Raw genomic sequence first — 12217 nt, 5'->3', positions numbered from 1 at the left:
ACCAAACTGTTGTTGGATTGTTGGAAGAAGTTGCTGTTGGAGGGTGTTTTGGTACCATTCTTTATTCATGGCTGTGTTTTTGGGCAGAATTGTGAGTGAGCCCACTCCCTTGGATGAGAAGCAACCCCACACATGAATGGTGTTAGGATGCTTTACTGTTGGCATGACACAGGACTGATGGTAGCGCTCACCTTTTCTTCTCCGGACAAGCCTTTTTCCAGAGACCCCAAACAATCGGAAAGGGGCTTCATCGGAGACTATGACTTTGCCCCAGTCCTCAGCAGTCCAGATACTATACTTTCTGCAGAAGATCAATCTGTCCCTGATGTTTTTTTTGGAGAGAAGTGGCTTCTTTGCTGCCCTTCTTGACACCAGGCCATCTTCCAAAAGTCTTCGCCTCACTGTGCGTACAGACGCGCTCACACCTGCCTGCTGCCATTCCTGAGCAAGCTCTGCACTGGTGGCAGTCCGATCCCGCAGCTGAATCCTCTTTAGGAGACGATTCTGGCGCTTGCTGGACTTTCTTGGACGCCCTGAAGCCTTCTTTACAAGAATTGAACCTCTTTCCTTGAAGTTCTTGATGAACCTATAAATTGTTGATTTAGGTGCAATCTTAGTAGCCACAATATCCTTGCCTGTAAAGCCATTTTGATGCAACGCAATGATGGCTGCACGCGTTTCTTTGCAGGTCACCATGGTTAACAATGGAAGAACAATGATTTCAAGCATCACCCTCCTTTTAACATGTCAAGTCTGCCATTCTAATCCAATCAGCCTGACATAATGATCTCCAGCCTTGTGCTTGTCAACATTCTCACCTGAGTTAACAAGATGATTACTGAAATGAGCTCAGCAGGTCCTTTAATGACAGCAATGAAATGCAGTGGAAAGGTTTTTTGGGATTAAGTTAATTTTCATGGCAAAGAAGGACTATGCAATTCATCTGATCACTCTTCATAACATTCTGGAGTATATGCAAATTGCTATTATAAAAACTTAAGCAGCAACTTTTCCAATATTTATGTAATTCTCAAAACTTTTGGCCACGACTGTATAACATAATAATGTAGCCCAGGAATATTAATTGCCAATTTGAAAGATCAATTGAAAAATGTTGCTCGGGTGCCACCTACTGGATTTTATGTGAATCACAATCACAACTAATTTAAATTCTGATGCATTATATTAATCCTATAGTCCGTCATATATGTGATCGCTGAAAATGAATGATTTGAATTGAAATGAATTGAAAGAGCGAAGATGTGCAGCACCTGGAGGATGTTTCTAAAGACACGTCTACATGACAATAACTTTTAGTAAACATGATTCACAATAAATCTCATTGCATGGTTCTTGCATACAAGCATTCACCAAATGAGAGAATCAATCATATTTGCAAATGAGCTGATGGACCAAAGAGTTTTTCTATTCTATTCTATTCTATTCTATTTTAAATGAAAAAGCAGCAAATAGGGAATCTGCTTTATATAAATGTTGCTTTGGCTTATCGGTTCATCAGAGTAAGAAACTAGTGATTGCTTTTACTTGTTTCTGTAGACCTTAGGGATGTATGTGACATGTATGAGGTTAATTTCATTATTTTCCTGTTTTTATCAGTATAAACATGTTGTTGATGAAACTATAAATGACCCATAAACATAACACTGGTGACTATGGCTTTTCTAAGCAGTCAGACAATCACGCGGATGAAAAAGTGGGTAAAATGTACAATAGAGAGGCTGAATAGGAAGTTAGAACTGACAACCATGATATGAAAACTATGATATCGAAATTGAGTTCATTCTACACATATGATGATATCATAAATAATACAGCACTCATTTATAGCTTTGCCTAAGACTCAATGGTACAAACTCTCTCTCCATCTCTCCATCTGGCCTACATTCAGATTTTGGGTGATTTATTAGCCAGAAAAACAGAAACATGAAATACACAAAAGTTAAGCTTAATCTCTATATAAATAAATAAATAACCATAAAAACAGCACCACACATTAAACAGCTTAAAGACCTTAACAAACACATAGCAACCAAATGAAACACCCTAGTTACCAGCTAAAATACCTCAGTGACACCTAGCAAACCGCCTATAGAGCCAACCAGCCATAATATAGTAACAACACCAAGTTACCAATCAAAACACCTGTTAATCTAGAACATCATGTCAACACACGGTATAGATAGACTGTAACAAACCTTACAAGCTTCCAAGCAAAAAACCAGAGTGTGGAAGTTGAGACGTCCACAGTACCGGATTCATCATGCAGAAGTCAAAGCATTGAACCTTTTTCCTAGACTAGACTTAGTGGATGTACTTCCACACTATTAAAGGAAGGACAGCTCCTCAACCACAAGGTTTAAATCAAATAAAATGAAAAGATGAGCATATTAAGTTATGCACTTGCCTGGGAAACAGTTGTATTAAATTAGATTAGTTTCAATTTTATTGTCATTGTGCGGATTACGAAATTCAGTTGGCATCCAACCAGAAATGCAAACAATGTATACAATATGGACATGCATGAATATAGATTCATATATAAATACAATAAAGATCTTTATGGAGTGCAGTTATGGGGTAAGGAGCAGAGAGCAGCTCATGCAATTACAATGAGGTAGTAAAAACAGATCAGCTTAGCCTGTGTGTAAAATATAAGGTGCAATTGAGAAAAAAGAAATGTAAACAGGCTAACACAATGCAATAGAGTGAAGTGAGGAAGTATAAACAGCCCAGCTCAATGCAGGTCGTGAAAACAGTGATACTCACATACAGGAGGTACATTATGATGTATGGTAAGACCTGGTGACAGTTACGGTGTAAATAGCAGTTTGAGGTAGAAACAAAAACATTGACAGAGCAATAGTGTTCCCTCTTGAAGTTGTTGTTATAACTACAGTGACCCAGTTTTACATAGTAAGAAATTCAAATATTACACACTGGGTTTCCAAGCTGCATGTCAGGAGTAAATAGAATACCGGACTTCTTTTGCATGCCTATTAAAAGATGAAGAACACACTGAACGTTTTTTTCACTGTACATGCTGACTTGACATAACAATGGAATTGTTTTTATTATATTACTTACATTTTTTTACATAAAACGCACTGATACAAAGGGAGTTCTTTAACAAAAGGCTATAGGGTTTAAAACTGTAATAATTTATAATATATAATAATTTATAATATATAATAATAATAATTATCAAAAACATGCCTCGTTTTAAATGTCTTACCGGATAAGTTTATGATTGTCATCAATATGCCAGAGAGAAAGAGGACCTGTAACTGAATAAGGACGTCTTGGCACAATGTTTAGTTCCAGTCCATGTTACACAACAGGATCGATGGCTCTATTTCACAGACTCTTTGTTGTTGTACCCTGTAGGAACAGAACAGCAACAAAGTTTATCCTCTCTTTCAAAATATGTTTTTATGCATGGAAAGGCAACTAAAAGACAACCTGATTCCTGAAATACATGACTTTTATCCGTTTAACATCTATTGTCATTTTTAATTTACCTTCCTAGGAATCCAAACAGCAGTTCTCTCGAAAAGCTGTATTATTACCCTCAGCTACTGCTCTGCTAAGTTACTGCTTAATAGCCGTCTAACTGGTGTAGGCGTGCAGTGATTTATTGAAGGTTTCTTAATGCTGCCCAATGGCTTGTGATTGTTTGGGAAGAGATGAAGGAGTGTTTATTAAGCTTTGTCATTTGCATCAACTGGGTTTTTATAACAATAATACAATAGCCATAAGCCACAAGAAGTTAAAATCTCTTGCAGAGCAACATACCAGGGATGGACATTTCCAGTCCTGCAGAGTGAAGTTAGTGTGAGTTAAGCGCACAGCCCTTTGACATTTTTAAGACATTGGACAGACTTCCGCTTTTCCTTCCTGTCGCGTGCACGCGCTCTCAAGTGGCAAAGACCGCAAGTATATATTTCAGACCCAGAAATCACCGTCATGTGTATTGTGTTCAATTACTCTGGTTTGTTTTATTCAAATTTAACACATTTTGTGATACGATGTCAATCTCAGACCTTCTATTAGTAGCAGTACACACATTTAAGTCAATACTTTGAGATTTTAATTTTATAAAATTTCCGCAAAGACGTGAAGACTTTTCTGAATTGTTGTTAATAATTGTAACTTTTCATTCATAATAAATGCATTTTAGTCGGCTAGCTTGCAGTGCATATAACGTTATCTTTAAACTCCTGCCAACAAAAAAATAAAACAGAGATACGACTTTATATGATTTATAGATGATTTCTATAAACCGACAAAAGCCATAAAACTTAAAAGGCCTAAATAATTTACTGATAAGTAATTTGATCTTTCACGTGGCCGCCATTACATTATCTCTCCATCAGCCTCCTTCAGTCCTCAGCGCGTGATCACAATTAACCAATCAAACAGAACCTCGCTATTTCACAACCGTACACGCCCATTTAGTGTTAAATGTGTGTAAGTGAGCAGTTGCAAATCCTGCCATGTGGTGGCAGCAGCGGGATTGACTTTTAGCCGGTGATAAACATCACCAAATATCGGTCAAAGACACACAGACTCCATCATTCATGTTTTTGTGTGTTCAGAGAGTTTCCCGATTTCATAGTATTTTACACAATACAATGACAGTAAAGACGTTCTATTGTTCATTTATACTCTCATCAAACTTGTGTATTTTCAACGTTTACAAGCAGAAAACAAGTTTATGGTTAAGCAAGGATTTATCACTTTTGGTTACAGTGGTTTAAATGTACATTCAGAAATTCACACGTCATTGCTTTCAATAGTAAGTTTAGTACTTTAACAACAACACACCACGTTGAGAAAAGCTACGTACATAAAGTCATGACAGATATAATTAAATCATTCCAATAAATGCATATGGAACAGCACGACAGATCACACACATCACATAAAGTACATAAGTCTATAATAATGAAATGTGTCAAGTGTCGTCTTTCTAACATTATTTTCAGATTTCACACAGTCAGAATGTGTCAAGACAGTAAAAACAAATGAAGTGTTAATTCATGTGATTTGAAATGTTAATGTAGTGGAAGTTTATAATAAAATAATTGACAGAACTCAAATGAGTCAATAACCTGCCTCTCGCAGTCATTTCATCACACTTTCCTTAACAAAAGCTGAAATCTACTTAAGTATTAATGAAATCATTTGATTATTTAATAACTTCATAAAACAATCATATGAATTTAAGTAAACGGATAACGTTCAAAAAGTGTTGCTGAGGTCAAGTGTTGTTGTCACAGTCAAATAATTTTGAGTAGAAAAGATCTGTTTAATGTCAATATTGTTTGTGTCAGACTGTTAAAATGATGTCTCTTTCTATCTGAACCTTTCATTCACAATTTAAACCCGATGAATCCTGGCTTTGTCATCTTGCAATATGCCTGTAACATCAGGGAAGAAAAAAATCCATTAATGGAATAACCTGGTCAATCAGGTAGTCAGCTGACCTCATTCTTTGGGCACAGAACTTTACGGAACCTAGACATGACCAACTGCAGCAAACCCAGATCATAGCTCTGCACAGGTGGTGAATTATTTACCACCGTAAGCGCCTGAAACATGGAGTCATAGGGTCCAGATTTCAATAGAACGAGTGTTCACAATAAACCTCAATGTGCTTGATAAGGTGAATCATTGCAGTGTATCAGAACACGTCACACCAACAGAACACGACTACTCGACACCTCCTTCTTCAGCAAATTCATCTCTGAAAATCACGCAGAACCTTGCAGAGGTCTGACACTTATTCAAGCCTCCAGAGAAGAGACGGCCACATGAATAGAAATAGGACACCAGTGTTAGAAATAATTCAGGTACATATGACATTTTTAAAGTCCTTTAGTTGGAAAATGTTTTTGCTGGACATGAAATAATGTAAATGTAGTCACATGTGTGTGCCGTATAAAGAGTGGCCTTTACATCACTTCTGTCAGAGGATTATGGATTCCCTGTTAAAGAAGAAAAATTATGTAACTAAATTAAAAGTTTTATTTTCGAGGTCACGGCAGTGGACAGCTATCAAAAAATCATTTCTTGTGTGTGAATGGGATTTTTATGGCACACCAACCACTACAAATTTCAAAGGATACAAGTGCATCATGCTGTAAACACTGTCACCTCTTCGGACAAAAAAGGAATGTGATAAACTTGTAAAAAATATTTTTTCCTGGCCTTGAAGCAATAAAACACAAAAATCCCGACTGAAGTTGTTAAAATGAATTCATGAAAATGAGAAATGATGCGTTTTGTCTTCACTCTTATCGCTCTCAGTGTCAAATCAATATTGTAATAGTGAAATCACAAGTTTGTGAGTGTATGTTAGATTTGTGCGGAGTGTTGTTGATGTGATGTGTTTCATTACAGACTCTACAGAACAGCGTTCAGTCCGCTGATGAACCTTTAATGTATCAACACTCAACACTTCAGTCAAGTTTGGATAAATGATGGGTCGCCTCCTGTCTTCATGTTAACAGTCTTTGTGAATGTGCTGCAGATGAAGATCATCATTGGATGTTGAGGGGGTGGGTCACCTGTAACACAAACACACACAGATCAGTGTCCATTTCTTTTGTTTCTAGAGTAACAGTTCAGACAGAATGTATTTTATTGTTTCTGTGCTCACAATTTTTTATTATGTGACCGCAGGGCTCCTGGAAATGATCTTTTCTCTGGATTAAACGTCATGTTGTACAATCACATCACACACTGACACCAGGTCTGGACTCCAAAACGAGAGCTTGAATCAGAGACGATACTGAGCGTGGAGGAGCAGACCCCTACAGAGAGCTGTCCGGACCGTTTCCCTCTGCTCTGTGAGTGTCCTCACTTGTGTAATTGAATTCATGTTTTTTCTTGTTTGTTGTTGTTTTCTCATTGTCTGACTCACTTTTTGTCTCATTCTTACAGTGTCTGATTCCCCTCTCTCTGCTAAGTGTCTATTACCTCTATTTTAATAGTAGTGGGGATATGAACTCTACCTAAAGTATGTATTTATAATTTTTTATCTGTGCAAAGAATCATGGGGGTGCAAAATATCCATCAGGTGTATCCTTCATTGCTGCATGGCCAGTTATGAGCACTTGGGTTTGGAACGACCCTTCAATATGGCGCCATGATTGTTTTCACTCACCGGCAGTGTTTGTGCTGGGTCATCTGCTTCTGTGAAAAGCCTTTGATAGGAAACTTCTGTTTCTGTTGCCATCGTGAGTTTTGTCATTATTGTAATAGTGTGATGCATTCATTGTCTGTAAGAAAGTTATGGTCATGAAAAACAATTACATATTCATAGAGAAATACTGTACAACATGTGTGTTCAATATATCCGACTTTGTCCTTTTTTGACCATTAAACAGTTTGGGACCAAATATTCATATATGCAACAAACAGAAACTGATGTGTGTGTGAGTTACTTAACAAAAAGGAGCTTCACCGTCCGCAGCACATTCACAAAGACCATTACAATAACGACAGGATGCACAGACCAGCGTTCATCCATAATTAATTTGATTTATTTCAATTGGACATTGACTCATGAGCAGCATTCTCTTTAAAACTGATGCCAAACGGTCTATATTTGAGAAAAAAATGTATGTGTCAATATCTACATATTCTACATGTAAGCTATGGACACACTTAAGAAATGTTTTAATTAATTGATAATAAAGTACATAATATCTCTAAAAATACAGCAGAAATGCATAGAGATGTAAACAAAAAAGATATAATATGTATTATTAAAGATGTATTTATAGATTTACTGTAAAGCGACGCAGATCGCAAAACACAAATAAGTGAAACATGATAAAATCAGTCGATGAAAATAAAGCTACAGCGTCATTGAGAAGTTTTGTGAGTGTTTCTATTTTTAACCATCAGAAAAGGCCTCGGGCCGTGACACCGTCCACTGCTCCTCGCACGCCCGCCTCTGAATCCAGTACCTGTTTCAGAGGAGAGGAAGAAAACCTTCCTCTTCAGCATTCGAGATATGCTTGTAAGAAACTACACAATATTTGCGAGCTTGTAACAACATCCTACATGAAGCCACAATTAGCCTTCATAGCAGAATGATGAAACATGCAAGCAAGGCAGTTTCTTACCTGCAAAGGCACCTTGAAAAGGTTAAAGCAGAAGCCGCAACCAGATCATGTAGTTCATAGAAACACTTTTCAGGTCGACGGTATCTTTTTTTATCCAGCAAAAAGGACCCAAAAACGTTACAAATGTTCATTATACGCAATACAACACAAAACGGATAATGAAATATAATTATATGAATAAAAGATCCTTAAAAACAACATCAAACCGCATTCAAACCTTCCCACCTCATTATTATTCAAAGCATCAGCCAATAGAAAGTCTCCAAAAGCAAACTCCTCAATAGTGTTATATTTATGCTTTCTAAACTGCTCAGTTTGTTTTAATAAGAACATACACTACACTACTATAGCATCCATCAATTATATTTGAGGGTTCATCAGTATTTTGTGATTTCTTCATAGAGCTGCATGTATTTGGGCACATTTCTGTATCGACGCACTGGATGTGAGTGAACGATTGAAGGAAGATTCGGCTTTGACAACGACTATGTCGAGTTACAGCAACACAATAAGTGTGTAGAAGTTTAGAGACATGATTGACACTGTGGGAGACGGAAACGGACATTAAGTGAGAAAGACACAAGATGGCTGCGGCTCGTGAATTACAGCGAAGCAAACGGTGAACTATTTAAAACAAGATAACGTTACTATATACATATTATGCTTTCAAAATGTGTGTTAAATGTCTGAAAAGCATCATCCATGATTATTTGAATCTTGTAGGATTCTCAAAGTGTGTCATTATGAACGCGGCTTAAACGTGCACGCGCCAATTACACTGACGACCGTTAAGATTTAAAAATCAAAGCCATATTCGTTACAAAAAACAAATGTTGAGTCTTTGTAAGGTATCGTTTACTTACCATAGCAGCACATTGAGTCTTGAATATAAAAACGAATCGTATAATCCACGACGATAAACAAACTGTTTGTGTTTCTCTTCAGAGTAAAACTACCGGAAGCAGTAATTGATCTACAGACGGAAGCGCGCGTGCCGTGTTGACCTCGCGCGCATCTTCCGCTGCAAAAAAATCAGTATTGCGCTACAAAATGATTTGTGAAGTGTTAGATCTTCTTTTTGCTCTTATGAAAATAAACCCTGAGTTTACAACACTTAATACAACAACATTTTAATAATTAGGTCACAGTGTGTGAAGTAAAATAAATAAGACTTCCTCTATTACTTAATAATCTGGTCTATTTTAAGCACATCATAAGATGTGTGAAGTTATACTGATGGATAAAGTTGTGTGTGTGTGTGTGTGTTGGTTTTTGTGATTTATGAGATCTTATTCACATTTCATATGAATACACGCCACACTATGAGGACATTTTGGATTATGAGGACATAATCCAAAATGCAGTCCAAAACCAAACTCAGAGGTGCCAATGCACTTAAGGAGTTAATCCTTAATATGCATGTTGAAACCCTTGGCATGTCGGCATTTACCATTGAAACTTCCATCAACTTATACTTTGTCTTATAAAGATTGTCTTTCTTTAGCCCACTGAAACCTTGTTTTTTTTCTGTTTAGATGTTAATGATGGTTTTCGTTTGGCTTTTCTGTATGTAAATCCCAATTCTTTTAGACGATTTCTTACAGTCCGGTCACAGACATGAACTCCACTTTCTGCCCTTTTGTTCCTCATTTGTTTTGTTGTGCATTTTCTGTTTTCAAGGCACATTGCTTTAAGTTTTCTGTCTTGGCGCTTTGATGTCTTTCTTGGTCTACCAGTACGCTTCCGTTTTACAACCTTTCCATTTGATTTGTACTTGGTCCAGATTTTAGACACAGCTGACTGGGAACAACCAACATTTTTTGCAACATTCCGTGAAGATTTACCTTCTTTAAGATGCCAATGCACTTAAGGAGTTAATCCTTAATATGCATGTTGAAACCCTTGGCATGTCGGCATTTACCATTGAAACTTCCATCAACTTATACTTTGTCGTCTTTATATATTATATTTTTGCCCTGCAAATTGAATCATAAAGGTAACGTTATCTTGTAATATTCTCAAGTCTGTCCGATTACACGCACGTAAAAATTAACGGCAGATCAATTCATCAAGTAAACCATCATCTACTTACCGGAGGAGCACACAGAGTCTACACATATATACAACCCCTGGCAAAAAGTATGGAATCACCCCTCTCAGAAGATGTTCATTCAAATGTTTAATTGTGTAGAGAAAAAACCAAGCACATATATGCCACAAAACAATTTTCACTCAACAAAACAATATTCTGGCTGTATAAAACACTTAAAAAAACAACAAAGAAAGATAACTATAGTCATTTACAAGTGTTTTTACAGATCAAACAGAGGAAAAAAATATGGAATCACACAAATCTGAGGAAAATTATATGGAATCACCAAATAAAAACACTACTAGTACTTTGTTGCACCACCTCTGGCTTTTATAACAGCTTGAATTCTCTGAGGCATGGATTTAACTAATGACAAACAGTACACTTCATCAATCTGTCTTCAGCTTTGTCTTATTGCAGTTGCCAGATCAGCTTTACAGGTTGGAGCCTTGTCGTGGACCATTTTCTTTAATTTCCACCACAGATTTTCAATTGGATTGAGGTCCGGACTATTTGCAGGCCATGCCATTGACATTATATGTCTTTCCTGTAGAAATGTTTTCACAGATTTTGCCCTATGGCACGATGCATTATCATCCTGAAAAATGATGCTACCATCACCAAACATCCTTTCAATTGATGGAATAAGAAGTGTCCAAAATCTCAACATAAACTTGTGCATTTATAGAAGATGTAATGACTGTCATCTCTCCCATACCTTTACCTGACATACAACCCCATATCATTAATGATTGTGGAAATTTGCATGTTTTTCTTCAGGCAGTTGTCTTCATAAATTTCATTGGAACGGCACCAAACAAAAGTTCCAGCATCATCACCCTGCCCAATGCAGATTCGTGATTCATCACTGAATATAACTCTCATCCAGTCATCCACAGTCCAAGATTGTCTTTCTTTAGCCCACTGAAACCTTGTTTTTTTTCTGTTTAGATGTTAATGATGGTTTTCGTTTGGCTTTTCTGTATGTAAATCCCAATTCTTTTAGACGATTTCTTACAGTCCGGTCACAGACATGAACTCCACTTTCTGCCCTTTTGTTCCTCATTTGTTTTGTTGTGCATTTTCTGTTTTCAAGGCACATTGCTTTAAGTTTTCTGTCTTGGCGCTTTGATGTCTTTCTTGGTCTACCAGTACGCTTCCGTTTTACAACCTTTCCATTTGATTTGTACTTGGTCCAGATTTTAGACACAGCTGACTGGGAACAACCAACATTTTTTGCAACATTCCGTGAAGATTTACCTTCTTTAAGAAGTTTGATAATCCTCTCCTTTGTTTCAACTGACATCTCTCGTGTTGGAGCCATGAGTTATGTCAATCATCTTGGTTCAACACATCACTAATGTGTGCAAGCACTCTTTTTTAACTACAGACTAATTAGCAGTTGTAATCAGATAAAGGTGTTTGTTTTAGAAATGCAAAGTGCATGGTGATTCCATATAATTTTCCTCAGATTTGTGTGATTCCATATTTTTTTCCTCTGTTTGATCTGTAAAAACACTTGTAATTGACTATAGTTATCTTTCTTTGTTGTTTTTTTAAGTGTTTTATACAGCCAGAATATTGTTTTGTTGAGTGAAAATTGTTTTGTGGCATATATGTGCTTGGTTTTTTCTCTACACAATTAAACATTTGAATGAACATCTTCTGAGAAGGGTGATTCCATACTTTTTGCCAGGGGTTGTAATTAAAAAAAATATAAAAACAAACTGCATAATCATATAACCCATGATCACAAACTGTTTGTGTTTCCCTTCGGAAAGAAGTCCCTAACGCCGGAAGTTCCTGTTGAGCTCGCGCACATTTACTGAAACAGTGAAGTAAGAAAATAAATTTTCACTACAAAATCTCTGTAATGAGGTTCGTTTTCATTTGATCTGATGTAAAAAAATGAGGATCCTCTTTTTGCAATTACGAAAATTAATCATGAGTAAACATAATACAATAGTTA

At 36.7% G+C, this 12217-nt stretch overlaps 1 long non-coding RNA gene across 4 annotated transcripts; it reads right to left on the bottom strand.

Moving 5' to 3' along the window:
• Positions 1–4804: 4804 nt before the first annotated feature.
• On the bottom strand, positions 4805–9223 carry LOC130419647 (uncharacterized). 4 transcript variants are annotated; one of them, XR_008906525.1, is made up of 4 exons: positions 9020–9223; positions 7475–7627; positions 7190–7304; positions 4805–6590 (listed from the first exon to the last, which is right to left on the bottom strand). It is a non-coding gene; the product is annotated as an uncharacterized LOC130419647 (long non-coding RNA). The 4 variants fall into 4 exon arrangements; XR_008906526.1 differs by lacking the exon at positions 7475–7627 and having other exon boundaries at positions 4805–5441; positions 5669–6590; positions 9020–9217; XR_008906527.1 differs by lacking the exon at positions 7475–7627 and having other exon boundaries at positions 4805–5813; positions 5949–6590; positions 9020–9215.
• Positions 9224–12217: the final 2994 nt, after the last annotated feature.

The sequence above is a fragment of the Triplophysa dalaica genome, chromosome 4, assembly GCF_015846415.1.
Source record: "Triplophysa dalaica isolate WHDGS20190420 chromosome 4, ASM1584641v1, whole genome shotgun sequence".
NCBI lineage: Eukaryota > Metazoa > Chordata > Actinopteri > Cypriniformes > Nemacheilidae > Triplophysa > Triplophysa dalaica.
Note: the sequence above shows the minus strand (reverse complement) of the source record. Positions and strands in the feature narration are given on the sequence as shown.